The following is a 17289-nucleotide window of genomic DNA, read 5'->3' as shown; positions in this document are numbered from 1 at the left end:
GGGAGGGGAGGAACAGGGAGGGTTTCACGAATGGGGCTCATCAACTGCTCAAGAGTGTCGATGGCCTCAGTAGTGTCAATGGTCATCGGGGTGACATAGGATAAATATCCGAAGGTCGGGGAGTACATCCCGGGAGAAAACATGGGGTAGTCAGGGTCCAAGATAGCAATAGGAGGAATCTCATCCTCGGGCAGAGTGCCCTGAGGAAGTGAAGAAATAGGGTCAGCAATCGGCTGGGAACTAAGGAGATCTAGTCCCAAAGCCATCAAAGGATCCTCAGTCTCAGGAAGACCCTGAGGCTGACTCTCTGCCTCCCCCTCTCGGGTGTCACTCTCAGTGAGATAGAAATATGGAGGGTTCCCATACATCACGAACCGGCTCAACAGTACGACTAGGTACTCTGGAAACCGCACCTCAAAACCACCCGGTGCCAATGGGCTATAGAAGTCTGGGGCGATAAAATGACACCAGGCCTGCCAGTGGGGTGGCATCCTATGTGGTAATATCTGCATGGCCTGCTGCGCTGTGACTCCGTACTCCACGGCGTCTATCCACCTGTGGTGGAAACGGGCCAAGAACTCCCCAATGGTCTCATGGTGCTCTAAAGTACAGTCGTAGAAAGCCTGTACTATATCGAAACTCTCTGCCATGCTATAAACAAAATAACAACTCGTGTTATTCAAACTAAGTCAAGAATGACTTACTCGCTATTACTCAATAACATTGCATCATGCACTAATCGTGCCTCTTTCTCAACTTATAAATATCATTTCTCATCAACTTGCTCAATTGCATATCTCATGCTCATAAGAAACTTTAACTTACTCAAATGCATATCTCATGCACATAAGTAACTTTAAACTCAATCAAATGCATATCTCATGCATATAAGTAACTTTAACTTTAACTTGCATACCTCGTCAAGCTGGCGGAGATGGGGTGTTGGCTCTTGTCAGTGACATAACTCTTTTAGTCTAAGACTCTAGCTTAGACTAATAACTCAATTGAGAAGAGACTCTATAAGGGATTATGCTCAGAGCAGACGAGCTGCTCTGATACCACTCTGTCGCAGCCCGATATAGCCAGTGATAGCGTATACCAAGTATCGTACGACTAATAAAAGAAATGGTGAAAGAAATAGAATTTATGTCTTGCTTTAGCGGAAGCATTTGCAACTATACTCTTTTTCAAGAAAGACTTTAAGACTAAATTAAATTACTCGCTTGGATAAAACACAATAAGCAGTTGAAACTTAGCAAGGGTTTGAGAAGTATTTTCCCTTATGGGATATTACAGACCAGCAATGTAAATAAGAGGTTCATCAGAGTTGTGCAGCGATGCATTACTATATGTGTGAAGACATATAGCAGGGAGTATAATATCTTATAGAGTCAAAGCAATAAGATAAGCATGAGACATAGAAAGACACTGTCAACTGACAATTCCAACAGCCTTCACCCATCCTCGCGCCAAGCCAGACCTGCACATTTAGAAATATATGCAGGGCTGAGTACCAAAAAGCACTCAGTGGACACATGCCGGAAATAAATTTAAATCTTGCTCTTAGAGCTATATGTCAATCTTGCCCTTTTCAATGCATCAACAGGATTTAACTGAGATTAAAAATACCTGTTCACGTTTTTCTGTCATAAACTCATTTGCATCATCATAATAATTAGTCTGCAGACATTATATTCACGGTATGTGCCAACTATGAGAACTCATATACATATATATACTAGGTGAAGAGAAGGAGGCCTCCTTCAAATCACCGTGACCGGCCGACTAGAGACGGCTCACGATCACCTCTGCGCACAAAACCTTTACTGTCATCTAGATCAGTCAAAGGCCGATATCTTGCATCATGATCATAATCATGTCTTTCATAGAGGCAACATACCATATCTCATTCTCATCAATAATGTATATATGGCAAGATGACAATTTTCATAATATGCATCAATAATGCTTCAACATGCTTCATTTTCATAGTACTCATCAATAATGCTTCATCATGCTTTATTTTCATAATACTTTGCATTTGAACTCGTTATTATGGTAGCTTGCCATAATAGAGTTAGAATAAAGCCCACCTGTCTCAGGAGTCGATGACGTAACGCTCGGGGTCATACTAACGCCGGCCATCACTCGAACCTTTAGTGGCGCACGTGTTTAGATTGTCATGTGACAAAATAAACTCTAGTTAGAATCTCATCTAACTCATATCTCATACTTAAGCTTAAACTTTCATCATGTGTTTAATCTCATCTTATAACTTCTCCACTATTTACCCAACTGGACTTCCCAAAATAATCGGATATCTTATCCAATTAAAGGACTCTCAATCCTAGGCAAATAGCATTCAAAAATCACTTAATCATACATGCTTCAAATAATCACTTATTTCACATAATATGCATATAACTTATCTTAATAATCAAATGACTTAAAAGTCATTATATGAACTTGAAATCTTTTTCCTTGTGGGGAAAATCCCAAATATTCATATAAGCCTTGAAAAATATTTATAAAACTTTCTAGTAGCATTTTCATGCCATATCATGGTGTATAATTCCACCAAAACCCTTTAAAAATTTCTTAACACAAAATCAAAGTAAAATTTTCGGACCTTCCAGTTTACCATTCTGTTCTGTCTCGACTTTAACGAATAAACTGCTTTAACTCAGGAATCGCCTGGATTCGAGACTTATACCGATGAAAACCTCTTTGAGTCTAGGTTCGTTTAAAAAAAAAGTAGACTGAAAAACTCCAAGTGGTTTAAGAGATATGGGTGTTTTCCCACAGTCTACCAGATTCGGCAGTTTGGCACGACTGGAAGCTAAGATTTTTAAAAATTAGTAAACGTTGTCCAAATGCTTTGAAATTTTACATGAGTCTGTATAACACTTGTATCGTTCTACCATAAAAATTTGGGAGGCTGAATATGTTTGAAAGTTACTGAAAAGTGTGACTCCACAGACTGCCCTTCAAAATTTCCGGTGGAAATGCGCAGTAAAAGTTTTATATTTTAAAACGGTAGTAAACCAAGTCCAAATGACTTGAAATTTTACCAGTGCTTACAAGACTCATATATGTACACACCATAAAATGTTGAAGATTTTTGGACGAGGGAAACCTCGTCAACTGATCAGTCCAGAACGTAAGAAAATTCTCGAAATGGTCGAATTTAACCTATTACACATATCATCATAGATTCATGCTTTCACCAACATTCTCATGCATTTTCTTTCTAAGAACTTATCATGCTTTACTAATCATAACACATACCCCTTTCAAGGGTTCTCAAGAAACATATCTCTTCCTCTCATGTATCTAACATGGAGAGGTGTATGAGCTCATGAATGTAGTGGAAAGTTGAAAGAATTTCTCATGCTTTCTACTATCAAAATTTTCGAAAATCACAAGAGTAGAGAGGGGACTATCATGCTTCTATATACCTCAATAAACATGCTTATATATCAAGAAAACTATATATATACAACATGGAAGAAGAATTGAGGTTGCTACCCACAAGATTAATGGAGGTGGAGTAGGGGATGATGTGAAATCCTCTTGGAGCTTGTGCTTAGGATTGATGCACCCTTGAAGGCTTTAGTGTGTAGCTAGAACACTTTTGGCTTCCTTAATCCTTACTATAATTGGTGAAACAAGATGAAAAAGTGTGGTGAAGTGAGAGGAGAGGGGCGGCCGAAGGGGAAGAAAAAGGGAGAGAAGGGAGCTTGCTTTGATGAGCTTTGATGAGATGATGTGATGGAGTGATTGCTTCACTTAATGCATATCTTGAATTAAATGGATGATAAATGGTGAGGATGTCATCCTCTTGATGGTGTAGGAGAGTAAGAAGAGAGAAGGAGAGAAGAGAGAAGAGGGAGAGCCGAGGGAGAGAGAGATCGGGTAAGGGGGGGGGGGGAGAGAAGACTTGCATGTGCTTGTTGATCTTCCTTTACTACACTATCTTGTTAGTCAAAGATGGAGTAATGGTGGATATGTCATCCTATTAGGTGAATAGAGAAGGAGAAGAGAGGAGGAGGGAGGAGAGAGGAGTGAGAGCCGAGAAAGAGAGAGATATGAGAGAGAGGTGTGAGAGCTTAAAGTTTGGGATTGTGTTTGCTAACTAGGTTAGCCTTTTAGGTTAGGTTTTAATGTTGCATGTGTGCAACATTTATGGGGGAGGAATGAAGTAATGAGGGAGAGAGAGGAGTGTGCGTGAGGGGAGGGAGAGAGGGAGAGACCGAGAGTGAGAGAGATTGAGGGAGAAAGAGAGAGATTGAGAGAGAGTCGAGAGTGAGAGAGATTGAGAGAGATTGAGAGAGAGTCGAGAGTGAGAGGGATTGAGAGAGATTGAGAGAGAGTCGAGAGTGAGAGAGATTGAGAGAGATTGAGAGAGATTGAGAGAGAGTCGAGAGTGAGAGAGATTGAGAGAGAGTCGAGAGTGAGAGAGATAGAGAGAGTCGAGAGTGAGAGAGAGTGAGAGAGATTGAGAGAGAGAGATATAGAAAAATGCATACACATATGCTTCACTACTTTAGTGTGTAGGAATATATCCCACGGAAATATATTTATTTCCGTGTGGGAAAAACTTATCTCAATTATGATATATCTAATATCGTAATAACAATGCCTCAAAAATCATATGTGAATATTCTACCACGTAAAATATTAATATCACATAGATATCTCAATTAAAATATAGGGCGAAGATAGGCTTCTCTATAATAGGATTTATAAGGCCCGAGAAAAATAATCTTGCCGCCTATTAACTCCCAAAAATCTTATCTTATTTATTCGCCCATGTGCATTATTCCTCTAGCTATTATTTAATAACTCAAATTAAATACGAGCTAGGGCATAAAATAGCTTCTCAAAATACGGGGTGTTACAATTTCAGTATTGCTAGGAAAGTGGCCCGGCTTGTGCTGTGTAGCTGCTTGGTTAGCCATCTGACCAACTTGATTTTCTAACATCTGCACCTGCTTAGAAAGTGCTGACACATTTTGCTCCATGTTGAACATTTTGGTTCCCAAGTTTGCCGAGTTTGTCTCCATCCCGGTGACCTTCATCAATACTTGCTTCATCATTTCCTCCATTGAATCTTTCTTTGGCTCATTGATGACTCCCCCACTAGAAACAGAAAATCCAGGTGGAGGCTGCAAAGCATTGTTGGGATTTGAATAGGAAAAATTTGGATGATTCCTATTATTTGGATGATACGGTGGATTGCCGCCCTGATGTCCTTGATAGTTTGGTCTATTGAATTGGTACTGCCGCTGGACTTAATTAGCATCTTCCAGCTGCGACACATCAGGTAAACTCGGCTGCTGAGGAATTTTAGCTAGCAGTGCCTTTCTCTCCAACTCATACTGCTTTTGAAGAGCTTCATATTTCTCCTTAAAATCATCTCTCTCCTCATTCACAGCTGCAATTCTTCTCGTGGAATTTCTGTCATTCGGCCATTGGTAACTGTTGGAGGCCATCTCTTCTATCACACGATAAGCTTCCTTTGTATTTCGATGGAGAAGACATCCACCTGCAGTGGCATCCACCATACTTTTTGTCAGACCAGTCAAACCATTATAAAAGTGAATGATTTGCTGATCCTCTGTGAAACCATGTTGTGGGCAGTTCCTGAGCAGCTCGCGAAATCTTTCCCAGGCATCATGAATGGTCTCATCTCCTAGCTGGGAAAAGTGAGAAATCTCTGCAATGATTTTCTGAGCTTTAGAAGCAGGAAAGCTCTACACAAATCCTCCCATCCAGTAATAGCACCTTTGTCCAGACTCTTGAACCACTCCTTCGCTCTGTCTCTGAGAGAGAATCCAAACATCTTCATTCTGATGGCATTAGGTGGCACTCCATTCTGCTTAATAGTGTCGCAAATATCTAGAAACTGAGTGATGTGAGCATGCGGATTTTCAGAAGCCGCTCCACTAAACTGTTCAGCTTGCACCATGTTTATCAATCCCGGCTTCAGCTCGAACGTGTTAGCCTGCACAGTTGGTCCCCATCTGCCTCCTTGAAATTGATCAACCCGAGGCTGATACATGTGATTCAGTGGTGGCTTTGGTGGAGGAGCCCGGTTGCGCTCTCTCTCTTCATCTAGCTGCCTCTGAAGGTGTGTCACGGCTCGCACAAGAGTTTCAAGGTCCATGTTATTCTGTTGCTCTGCCATTGCTTGCTTCTTCTTTTCGCGGTTGTCTCTTTTGTACTGCTTTTCGATTTCCAAGTTCAAAGGTACTAGATGTTCCTTTCCTTTGGATCTCGTGATCATACACTCCTGAGACAACAAACAAAAATCAGAAATAGAAATTTAAAAACTAAAAATAAACTTATAACTCCTGAAATAATGCTTAAGTCTAATTAGAAATATTAAAGTAAATTCTAAACAGTCCTCGGCAACGGCGCCAAAAAGTTGATCGCTGATTTATTAGCAATAAAAATACCGCAACTAACATGGTGTAATTGTAGCACATAAACAGTAACCGAGTATCGTATCCATAGGGACTATTATAGCGAATCACTCTAAGTAATCCTAATTAAACTCTAGTAATATTCAGACAAACGAAAGAAATAAGGTTTAATTAACTTAAACTAAAACGCAAATAACAATACGTAGGAAAAATCAAATATAAAAGACAACTGATCCTAGGGTAGTAAATTCATTAACTAAATCTACGCAATAAATCTATTAATCCTATGTACCAATTTAATCCAGTTATGATGAGAGATCGCTTAATTAACCAATTACTCTCGCTAGAGCAGCAATGATCGTAGATTGATAAATTCTCTATCTCCGTTAGGTCTCAAGAAAATCTACTAACTCCCAATAGCTCCTAAGAATAGCTCCCTATGATCCACCTATCTCCGCTAGGTCTCAAGGTTAAAATCATATCATACATTCCTGAATCCGCTAAACAGTTATCTCCGCTAGGTCTCAAACCGAATAGATAAACATGCAAACTATTGATCAAATAATTCACAAGAAAACAAGCACCAGGAATTATGAATCATAAACTGGAAGGCACAAAGGTATTAACAAATAAATCACATAAATTCAATCAACTATTTACAAACCCTAGAATCAGCTAAAGGAAACTAGCCAGACATATTGAAATAAAACATAAACATAATTAAAAAGAAAGCAATTGTAAAAACTAAATTATATAAAAACCGAATAAAAACTGAAGTAGCGACTTGAATCTTCAATCTTGATCCAAGCCTTGAAAACTGGAAAACAATAAAATTCTAAAGCTAGAAAACTGAAAATATGAATGCTAGGGGTCTGCGGGTCTCTCGAATAGGTCAAAGGAAGACCTATTTATAAGCTTCAGATTTCCTTCGGATCACCATGGAAGTTGCCATGCAAAGTAGAATTCTAAAGGTAATAGAATCGTGTAAAATAAGGCAACTCTCCAGCTGGATGCGCGCTCCGGAAAATACTCCCACTCATGCTAAATTCGCAGTTCTCGCCAGAGGAATGGATGTCACCAGAGTAACGGGTCACGCCAGAGGATTAGATGATTTCTGTGACCTCGCCAGAGAAATGGTTTGCCAGCGGAATGATGATCTCTCTGGCATTCGCCAGAGGAATGGTGAATTCTCTGCTATCGCCAGAGGAACGGTGAATTCTCTGCTATCGCCAGAGGAACGGCGATTTCTCTGACTATTGAGCGCTGGACTTTACTTCTTTGATGCTGGCGCTTCTCGGCAGAGGAATAGGTGATTCCTCTGCTCTGGCTTCTCGATTCCTCTTACTTTTGATTCCTCTGACTAGCGACTCCTCTGCTCTGATATGTTGATTTCTCTGGCGATTGGTTTCTCTGCTCTGGCTTTCGACTTCACTGATCTGGGCTTTGATTTCTCTGGTCTTCCAGAGGAATGATGATTTCTCTGCTCTGGAGACTGATGCGTCTTCGACTTTTGGGCCATTTGGCCCTCTTTTTCTCTTTATTTGTGTCAGTTCAGGTCTGTCCAGGGGGAAAACAAAGTTGTGGAGGAAGGAAGATCAGTAGAGCGGAAACGGAAGAAATGCGGTCAGAATGGGCATTACCGAGCCCAGATTGCCAAATCATGTTTGCCAGCATGGAGCTTCGGCCAACAAGTACCTCTCCAATTCAACTTGGGGCATGGGAACCTGGAGCAACCACCTGGTATGAGCCACACCGATAAGAGCTGTCGGTCTGATCGTTACCAGAAGAAGCAGACAGCCAGAGCCATAAAAGGAAGGTCAATCTCGGAGATCTCATGGAACAAGCGGAAGGTTGAAGAAGAGACTAGAAGGACCGAAGGGATGGGAAAGGTTGACTAAGCTTGCAGCTGGACGCCATCTTCAATCAAGATCAATCAAAGATCGAGCTAATTAAGGAAAGAAGATCCCGGCGAAGATTTGGAACCGGCGCAGCTAGGGTTAGGCCTCTACCGTTCGGCAGTATAAAAGGCTAATGTTGTGCAGCGTGAAGAAGTTCTTGGCACCCAGAAAACTCTTGCTTTTACTTTCAAGTATTCAATTAAGTTCGCCGTGTGTGGCATCAAAAACACTTTACATTTCCGTATTTTAATTCCGTCGCGTTGTCACTTTTGGACAAGGTTCGAAGGCTTGAAGCCTAGGTATTATTTTATCTATTTCAGTATTTCATTTCGTTCAAGCATGTGTTTAATTCTTTTCGCATCTATGAATTTTATTATGTGTGAGTAGTCCTTTAGGTGAGGTTTTAGGGGAGGAAATAATTGTTGTTAACATGTAAACATTCGTGAGGCACTTGCTCTTTCGGTTGAATTTCGTAGTTCCGGAAAGATCTGTTCGATATCATGGGCAGTAGAGACCTAACGGGAGACCCTCATTCGGTAAACATTGTCCGTGTCAAGCAAAGGCCAGGGTATACCAGGGGGTGATAACCGGTATACCCAAGACTGAGTAGCTGAGCAACGTCAACAAAAGGCGTTGTAGATCCGAAAGGTGGGGAAAGGGTTGATGGGATACACTGCCCTTCCTCAGTCTTGGGCTTCTCTAGAGACTATCCATCAACTGTGACGAGGCATAAAGCCATGGTTATCAAACGAGGAAAGCAATCTCGGCGCCGTAGCATGTCTATGACTGGTCGGTCGACAAGGCCGGAAATAGTTGAGTCCAGGAGGCATGTGTCACTCTAGTGCGGAGTTGGGGACCTCGGGAGAGAAGGTTGGTGAGGGTCATGCTTGGTGAGTAACGGGTATGACTACTATCTAAGGAGAAGTGAAGCGCTGCCTTGTGACCGGGGATTGTGTGACCTTCGGACCAAGTGACCACAATGAGATCAACCATCCTAAATGTGAAGTACAATTCCTTGAAACGCCCCAATGTCTTTGGGCCACGCCCTGGAATTGCATGGATCATAGACGGATCATCAGTGTGCCTATGACCGAAACGAATGTTAACAACAGTTATGACCTAACCGAATAACCTCACCCCTTTGTTATTATTGATTGTGTTTATTTCTTGTGCAGCATATACAGATTGAGAATTGTGACACCTCAGTTTGTCAACGGAGAACAAAGTGGTTCCTCACTCCCTGTGGGATTCGACCCTACGCTTACCGCTAAGACTAAGTCCTTGTCGTGAGAAGTAGGAGCGTGTATTGTCCGTACTGGGCTTACACAGGTATTTTGTCCGCACCGCACGACGGGTGTGTGTCAAAATTGGCGCCGTTGCCGGGGAGTGACGCGCAGCAATTTTGTTCTCTCCTCATTCCATCTTCCGCTACTGGTGTATGCGTGGAACTCGTAGAGCTGTAAGAGCATTGGTGTTTGACCCTGATATTGATCGCACCGAAAGACGACTACGCGCAGGAGCACGGATAGCGAGACGCGAAGCTATGGCAGAAGACGCAGAGCATGCAGAAGCCGTACCGGAGCAGACCCTCAGACAGTTGGCATATCCAACTAACCTCAACTTGAGGCCGAACAGAATCACTTTACCCGCCAATCCGTTCGCGCCTCGTCGGTATGACATGAAGCCATCATTGTTTCAGATCTTACCGAAGTTCAATGGATACCAAGGAGATGATCCTCATACTCATCTCCAAGATTTTGAGATGACAATCATGCACCAGTCAAATGACGAGCAGCAAGAGTATGTTAAGTTAATACTTTTCCCTTTTACCTTGGTGGACAATGCAAGAAGATGGCTGTATGACCTACCCGAGGGGAGTGTCACTACATGGGCACAACTGTAACAGGCCTTCTTGGAAGAATTCTTCCCAGCAGCACGAGTGGAGCGGATGCGATGGGATATCCGCAGCATCAGGCAAGATGGGCTAGAATCCTTCTACGAATACTGGACGAGATTCAAGAGAATGTTAAGCAATTGCCCCCATCACCAGATCTCTCCAAAAGATCAGGTGGAGAGTTTTGTAAAAGGCATGCGGAGGAATGATCGCAGTCTGGTACTAGCAGCCTGTAATGGGTCATTGATGAGCAAAACCCCGTTGGAAGTCTTCCAACTGTTGGGCACCATGGCAGAAGAATCGCGCGATGAAGGGCATGAAAGGAATCTGGAGAAGCCAAGGAAAGCTGAAGAGAAAGGGGAGATGTCTAATTTGGAGAAAACGATGGAGAAGAGCATGAATGAACTCAAAGAACTTCTGTCGGGCTTGACTATACCGAAGAAGATTCGCCAGTGTGGCCTTTGCGATGCCACTGGACACCAATCTGAAAATTGTCCAAATTTTGGTGAAGATATTGTTGATGTCAATGCCATCGGAGGACATGATGGGAACCCACGAAAGTACGATCCTTATGCAAATACTTACAATCCCGGGTGGAGGGATCACCCCAACTTTCGGTGGAAGCAAGATGGTCAGCCCCAGCAGCAGAACAATATGGGCGCACCAATGCAACGTCCTCAGTATAATCAGAACCAGCATCAACAACAGTACCAGTTAGGACCACCTCAACACCACAACCAGAATCAGCAACAACCTCCTTACCAACCCCCACATCGGAGAGCACCTTGGGAAGAAGCAATTGAAAGCATGGCTAAGGAGAGCGAGAAGTTTCGCAATGAAATTCGAGCCGGCATGAACCAAACTAACCAGCAAATTAGTCATTTGACTAAGGCAGTGGCCAAACTAGAGGAGAACGCTGGTAAACTCCCAGCCATGGGAATCAACCCCAGAGAGCATGCCCAAGTGGTGTTAACCGAATTTCCTGAGGGGGAAGAAAAGGAGGAAGAATTGTTAGCGGAGGCTGAATTGCTTCGAGGAGGTTGGAATAAGAACGGGAAGGGTCCAACTGATGAACAAGTTGAAGGTAGCAACCCAACCGAAGCACCTTACCCAGAACGCCTGAAACAGAAAGCTAGAGAGAAAGAAGCAAGTGAAATGATGAAGATGTTTCAAAAGGTTGAGTTGAGCGTACCTCTACTCGATGCCATCAGGCAAATTCCTAAATATGCTAAATTCTTGAAAGACCTTTGTTCAAGAAAAGTCAAAATGGAGGAAAAAGTCCGCTACGTGATGGGAGAAAGTGTTTCAGCAGTGATCCAGCGGAAGCTACCCACTAAGCGAAAAGATCCGGGGATGTTCACCATTCCATGCAACATAGGGGGGACGAATATGGATAAAGCAATGATGGATCTGGGAGCCTCCATTAATGTGATGCCATTGGCGGTGTACAAGAGACTGAATATTGGCGAGATGAGGAACACCCGTGTGGTCATACAGTTAGCTGATAGGTCCAACGCTTACCCTGAAGGAGTAGTGGAGGACGTGCTGATCAAGGTCGGGGATTTGATTTTTCCAGCAGACTTCTACGTCCTAGATACCGGACCTGAAACTGGAGAGAATGCCATATTATTGGGAAGGCCATTCATGATGACCGCCGGAACCAAGATTGATATGAAAACAGGAATATTGACATGTGAGTTCGATGGGGTCCAAGTAGAATTCAACATCTATGAGACTATGAAGAGGAAACAAGCAATGGAGACGGTGGACATGGTCGACGTATTTGAACCCTTGGTGCAAGAACAAGGAATTACTTTCGGTTCCAAGGATACCACAGAGAAGGTGATTCAGTATGGTCTAACGGATCGGGATGCTGAGCATATGGAGGACGATGAAATGAAGGAAGCTATCATGGAACTCTACTCCCTCAGAGAAAGCACCTTAGAAGCCGAGGTGGAGGTAGACCAGAAGATCAAGGAATTAATCCAGGAAGTCTATCTAGCTGGAGGAGCAGAGATAAGCAAACCGGAGTTATTGGCTCAGTATGGGCAGAACGAGAAGCTGCTACCTTCAATCCAGAAAGCACCTATTTTGGAGCTCAAACAATTACCTAAGCATCTACAATATGCTTATCTGGGACCAGAAGAGACGCTGCCAGTCATCATCAGCTCTGATCTAACTGTCGTGCAGCAAGAGCGATTGGTCAGAATATTAAGAGAGAACAGGGAAGCCATCGGTTGGACCTTAGCTGATATAAAAGGCATCAGTCCTACGGAGTGCATGCATCACATTTACCTTGAGGAGGGAGCCAAACCCGTTCGAGACTCTCAAAGGAAGATGAACCCGGTAATGAAAGAGGTAGTGCTGAAAGAAATTCTCAAGCTGTTGGAATTGGGAATCATCTACCCCATATCCGATAGCCAATGGGTGAGTCCAGTCCATGTCGTACCGAAGAAGTCAGGGATACAGGTTGTAGAGAATGATCAAGGCGAGCTTGTGCCTACCCGTTTGCAAACTGGATGGAGAGTTTGCATTGATTACAGGAAGCTGAATGATGCAACCAGGAAGGACCACTTCCCACTGCCCTTTATCGACCAAATGTTGGAAAGGTTGGCAGGTAACGCCTATTACTGTTTTCTAGACGGATACTCCGGATACATGCAAATTTTTGTGGCACATGAAGACCAGGAGAAAACCACTTTCACCTGCGTATTTGGGACATTTGCATATCGGAGAATGCCGTTCGGACTCTGCAACGCACCGGGAACTTTTCAACGGTGTATGATGAGCATCTTCTCCGACCTATTGGAGAATTGCATTGAAGTGTTCATGGATGACTTCACTGTATATGGTAGCTCTTTCGACACATGTTTAAAACACCTAGAACTCGTCTTAAAAAGATGTGTGGAGAAGAGCTTGGTCCTCAATTATGAAAAATGCCATTTTATGGTGAGAGAAGGAACAGTGCTCGGGCACGTGATTTCAGAAAGGGGAATTGAAGTGGACAAGGCGAAAGTTGATTCCATCGCCAAATTACCCTACCCGTCAACCGTAAAGCACATACGGGCATTCCTCGGCCATGCAGGCTTCTACCGGCGATTTATCAAGGACTTCGCCAAGATTGCCCAGCCCATGACCAGACTTCTCCAACAAGACGTGCCGTTCGAGTTTGATGATGATTGTAAGGAGGCCTTCACGATTCTGAGAAGCAAGCTGGTGTCGGCCCCCATTATTCAACCCCCAGTATGGGATTTACCGTTCGAGATCATGTGTGATGCCAGCAACCACGCAGTTGGAGCAGTACTGGGACAGAAGAAAGGCAAGGAGAGTTGCGTGATCTATTACGCATCCAAAACACTGAATCCGGCTCAGTCCAGCTATACCACTACTGAGAAAGAACTTCTGGCGGTGGTATTTGCCATAGAGAAGTTTCGTTCCTACCTTTTGGGGACGAAGGCGGTGGTCTACACGGATCATGCCGCGTTGAAGTACTTGATGGCCAAGAAGGAATCCAAACCTCGACTCATCAGGTGGATTTTGCTACTACAAGAGTTCAATATAGAGATAAGGGACAAGAAAGGAGCTGCAAACCTCGTGGCAGACCATTTGAGTAGGTTGCAACTGGAGGAGGATGACGGTATGCCCATTACCGATACGTTTCCAGACGAAAAACTTTATTCCATGAGCATCCTGGAGGATGAAGAAGAACTATACGCTCTAACCAAGCAGGAGCCCTGGTATGCGGATATAGCTAACTATCTGATTACCAAAGAGTTGCCGTCAGGATTGACAAGGTTCGAACAACGGAAGTTACTTGCGCAAGCACGCTACTATTACTGGGAGGACCCATATCTCTGGAAAATTGGAGCAGATCAAGTCATACGAAGATGCATACCTGAGGATGAGCATGCCCGAATAATGGACATGTGTCATGGAACGGCAAATAGCGGACACTTTGGAGGAAAGCGCACGGCCCACAGAATTTTGGAGAGTGGATTCTACTGGCCCACCATATTTGCGGACACAAGAAAATGGGTACAGAGCTGCCCGAAGTGCCAGATGACTGGAGGTATTACCGCAAATGATGAAATGCCACAAGTTCCAATCATGTCGGTCGAAGTTTTCGACGTATGGGGGATTGACTTTATGGGTCCCTTCCCAAAGTCAAAGAACTACGAATACATTCTGGTGGCAGTGGACTACGTATCAAAGTGGGTTGAAGCCAAGGCAACCGCAAGCAATGATGCCCATACCGTGGCAGGTTTCCTGAAGGAGCAAGTGTTCGGGAGATACGGTGTACCAAAAATTCTAATCAGTGACCAAGGTTCGCACTTCTGTAATGCCATTATCAGATCACTAACCAAGAAGATGGGGGTGACACACAAGGTCACCACTGCATATCACCCCCAAGCAAATGGGCAGGCCGAGATTTCCAATAGGGAAATCAAGAGCATCCTGGAAAAGGTGGTGCATCCCAATCGTAAAGACTGGAGTGACCACTTGGGAGATGCGTTATGGGCATACAGAACTGCTTTTAAGACACCCATTGGAATGTCCCCGTTCCGCCTACTTTATGGAAAAAGATGTCATTTACCCGTGGAAATCGAGCATAAGGCGTACTGGGCAATCAAGCAGATCAACCTCAGTATGACCCTAGCTGGAGAAACAAGGAAGCTGCAACTGAGTGAGTTAGAGGAACTGCGGTTGGAGGCTTACGACAATGCGGTACTCTATAAGGAACGAACTAAAAGGGTCCATGATGCCAAGATCAGGAAGAAAGAGTTCGTGGTGGGACAAAAGGTCCTACTTTTCAACTCACGCTTCAAGATGATGGCTGGGAAACTTCGATCAAAGTGGTCAGGACCATTCGTGATCAAAGAAATCTTTTCAAACGGAAGCATTGAAGTGTATGATCACAATGGAGTTGATACGTTCGTGGTAAATGGGCACCGCCTTAAGCCCTATCACGAGCTTGCTAAAATAGAAAAGGAGAAAGAGGAATGCTACCTTCTCAACCCTGAGTACGAGTGAAGAGTGAAGGGAAGTCGAGCTCAAGACGGGAAACAAGAGCGCTTGCTGGGAGGCAACCCAGCGTGGTTACTTCGGTATGGTCTATACCGAGTTTTCTTTTCTTTTCTTTTAAGTTGTTTTGTTTTGTGTTTGGATGCACTAACTTGCAGGGAAGTCGGGCCGAGATAATTTGGAAGAGGCCCAGAGGTTGATCCGAGCCCACTTTGCGTTGCAAAGTGTGTAGGTGGAGAGCTAGGGATTGGAACGGTCTGGGAAAAGGCTTACGCAGAGAAATGACGCAAGCGCGTCAGGGGCAGGCGGCGATGTGACTGCAACCCTTCGGTTTCCGCAGAAAAGTTGAATTTCAAATTTTGGCCATGATTCTTATTTCCTTAAAAAATTCTTTTTCTGCCATAACCGTCACACTTACCATATTCAAAGCCTTAACCCACGATTTTCCTCTCCACAAACCCTAACCTCCGAAAACTGCTACACCACGATCACCACTCACCTCAAACCCTAAATTTCTATAACTGCCGATCACCTTTCTTAAAGACCAACCTCGCCTCCGGAAATCCCACAAAATCCAAAACTTCCGCACAAATCCTAAATCTTCTTGAGCTCTACAAATCACAATGGCGAAGACCAAAGGAGCAGGCTCCGGAAACACCCAACCACCAAAGAAGAAAGGCACCAAACCTCCACCTCCAAAGCGCACCACAAGGCGAAGCGCTTCGGAGGAGACTTCTACCAAAATCACTGAAGATCCTTTGCTGAAAATCCAGCCCGAAGACAGAGGGCGTGCCGAAGTCCTTCAACAAGAGGAGCGAGAAGTAGCAAAAACAGCCGCTGAGTCAACTCAACCGGGAGAAGGGGAGCCCGAGCTCACCCCTCTTGTGAAGAAATCGAAGAAGGGTCAGGAGAGCAAAGCAACTCCGGCGCGATCAACTGTCGCGCCACCACCTGTTCAAACTCAACCCCAACCACAAATTCTGGAAACCTCCATGCAGGAAGGAAGGACAGCTTCCGAGGATACGGAGGAGAAAGAACAAGAAGAAGCGGAGGAGGAGAAGAGCGAAGAAGAGAAGGTGGATGAGGAGGAGGCTGATGAAGCAGAGGAAGTTGAGGCAATTCGAGAGAAGGAAGTGGAAATCCCAACACCCCAGAGCAAGAGACCTGGAGTAAAGAGAAAGCTAGATGTTGCAAAACCCCCACTACCAGTGAAGGCCAAACCGACGCAGGCAGGCAGTAAGACCCGAATCAGAGCTGCACAGAGCAAGAAGCCACGGAAACCCACTGCAGTCGAAAAAGGGAAGGCCAAGGAGATGGAGGAGCCAATGGAAGTAGATCCAGAGAGAACCGAGACGGTTGAAAGCTCCAACTCAGAGGATGTGATCGCCCCTGCTAAGCCGGTAACGAGCACACTCACCTCAAAATCCAAAGGCGTCAAGCGCAAGGGAGTAGTGCGACCCAGCACTACGGAAACGGTCATACCGAGAGACAGTGAGAGGTATGCCGTCTTAAAAAGCCGGGAGATCACCCCTTGGTATTTTCTGGTGACTGAAGTGTTGGAGAATTTCGGAATAAAAGAGCGTGTGGAGGGATATTTCAAGAGCATTGGTTGGGGAAAGATTCTGAAGTGGAATGCGTTGGCATTCAAGAACTTGTCGGAAGAGTTCATGAGCACGGTGGAATTCAAGCCAAAGGGAAATTACTCGATTGAAACACCAGGTACCCTCCGCTTCCAGTTGCGAGGGAAGATGTTCCCTCTGTCCATCAACGACTTGAACATCCACCTGGGGGTAATCGAGGACAAGGAGGTGTATGATGATGAGTACAGGCAAGCCGAGACCATGGCCTCACCGGAGTGGCGCAGTCAGATTGACCAGTACTGGTCCCAACTCTCAACAGGGACCAAGTATGTGAAGAATATTAGCAAATCCAACGAACTCCGCGACCCAGCCTTGCAGATTTGCCATCGTTGGTTGGCCTATAACATCTATGGCCGGATTGAGGGATCCAACGTCGTCACGCAGCAAGAGCTCTTTGTGCTTTGGTG

At 44.3% G+C, this 17289-nt stretch overlaps 1 protein-coding gene and 1 non-coding gene across 2 annotated transcripts in view; one reads left to right on the top strand and one right to left on the bottom strand.

Moving 5' to 3' along the window:
- LOC131006624 (pathogenesis-related genes transcriptional activator PTI6-like) overlaps positions 1–17289 on the bottom strand; it is an 812544-nt gene that overhangs the window by 169214 nt on the left and 626041 nt on the right. The gene's annotated exons all lie outside the window — the stretch shown is intronic.
- Positions 5626–5732, top strand: LOC131007340 (small nucleolar RNA R71). Its single transcript, XR_009096044.1, has one exon. It is a non-coding gene; the product is annotated as a small nucleolar RNA R71 (small nucleolar RNA).

The sequence above is a fragment of the Salvia miltiorrhiza genome, chromosome 1 (assembly GCF_028751815.1).
Source record: "Salvia miltiorrhiza cultivar Shanhuang (shh) chromosome 1, IMPLAD_Smil_shh, whole genome shotgun sequence".
In the NCBI taxonomy this organism is placed as follows: Eukaryota; Viridiplantae; Streptophyta; class Magnoliopsida; order Lamiales; family Lamiaceae; genus Salvia; species Salvia miltiorrhiza.
This window is presented reverse-complemented; position numbering and strand designations above follow the sequence as displayed.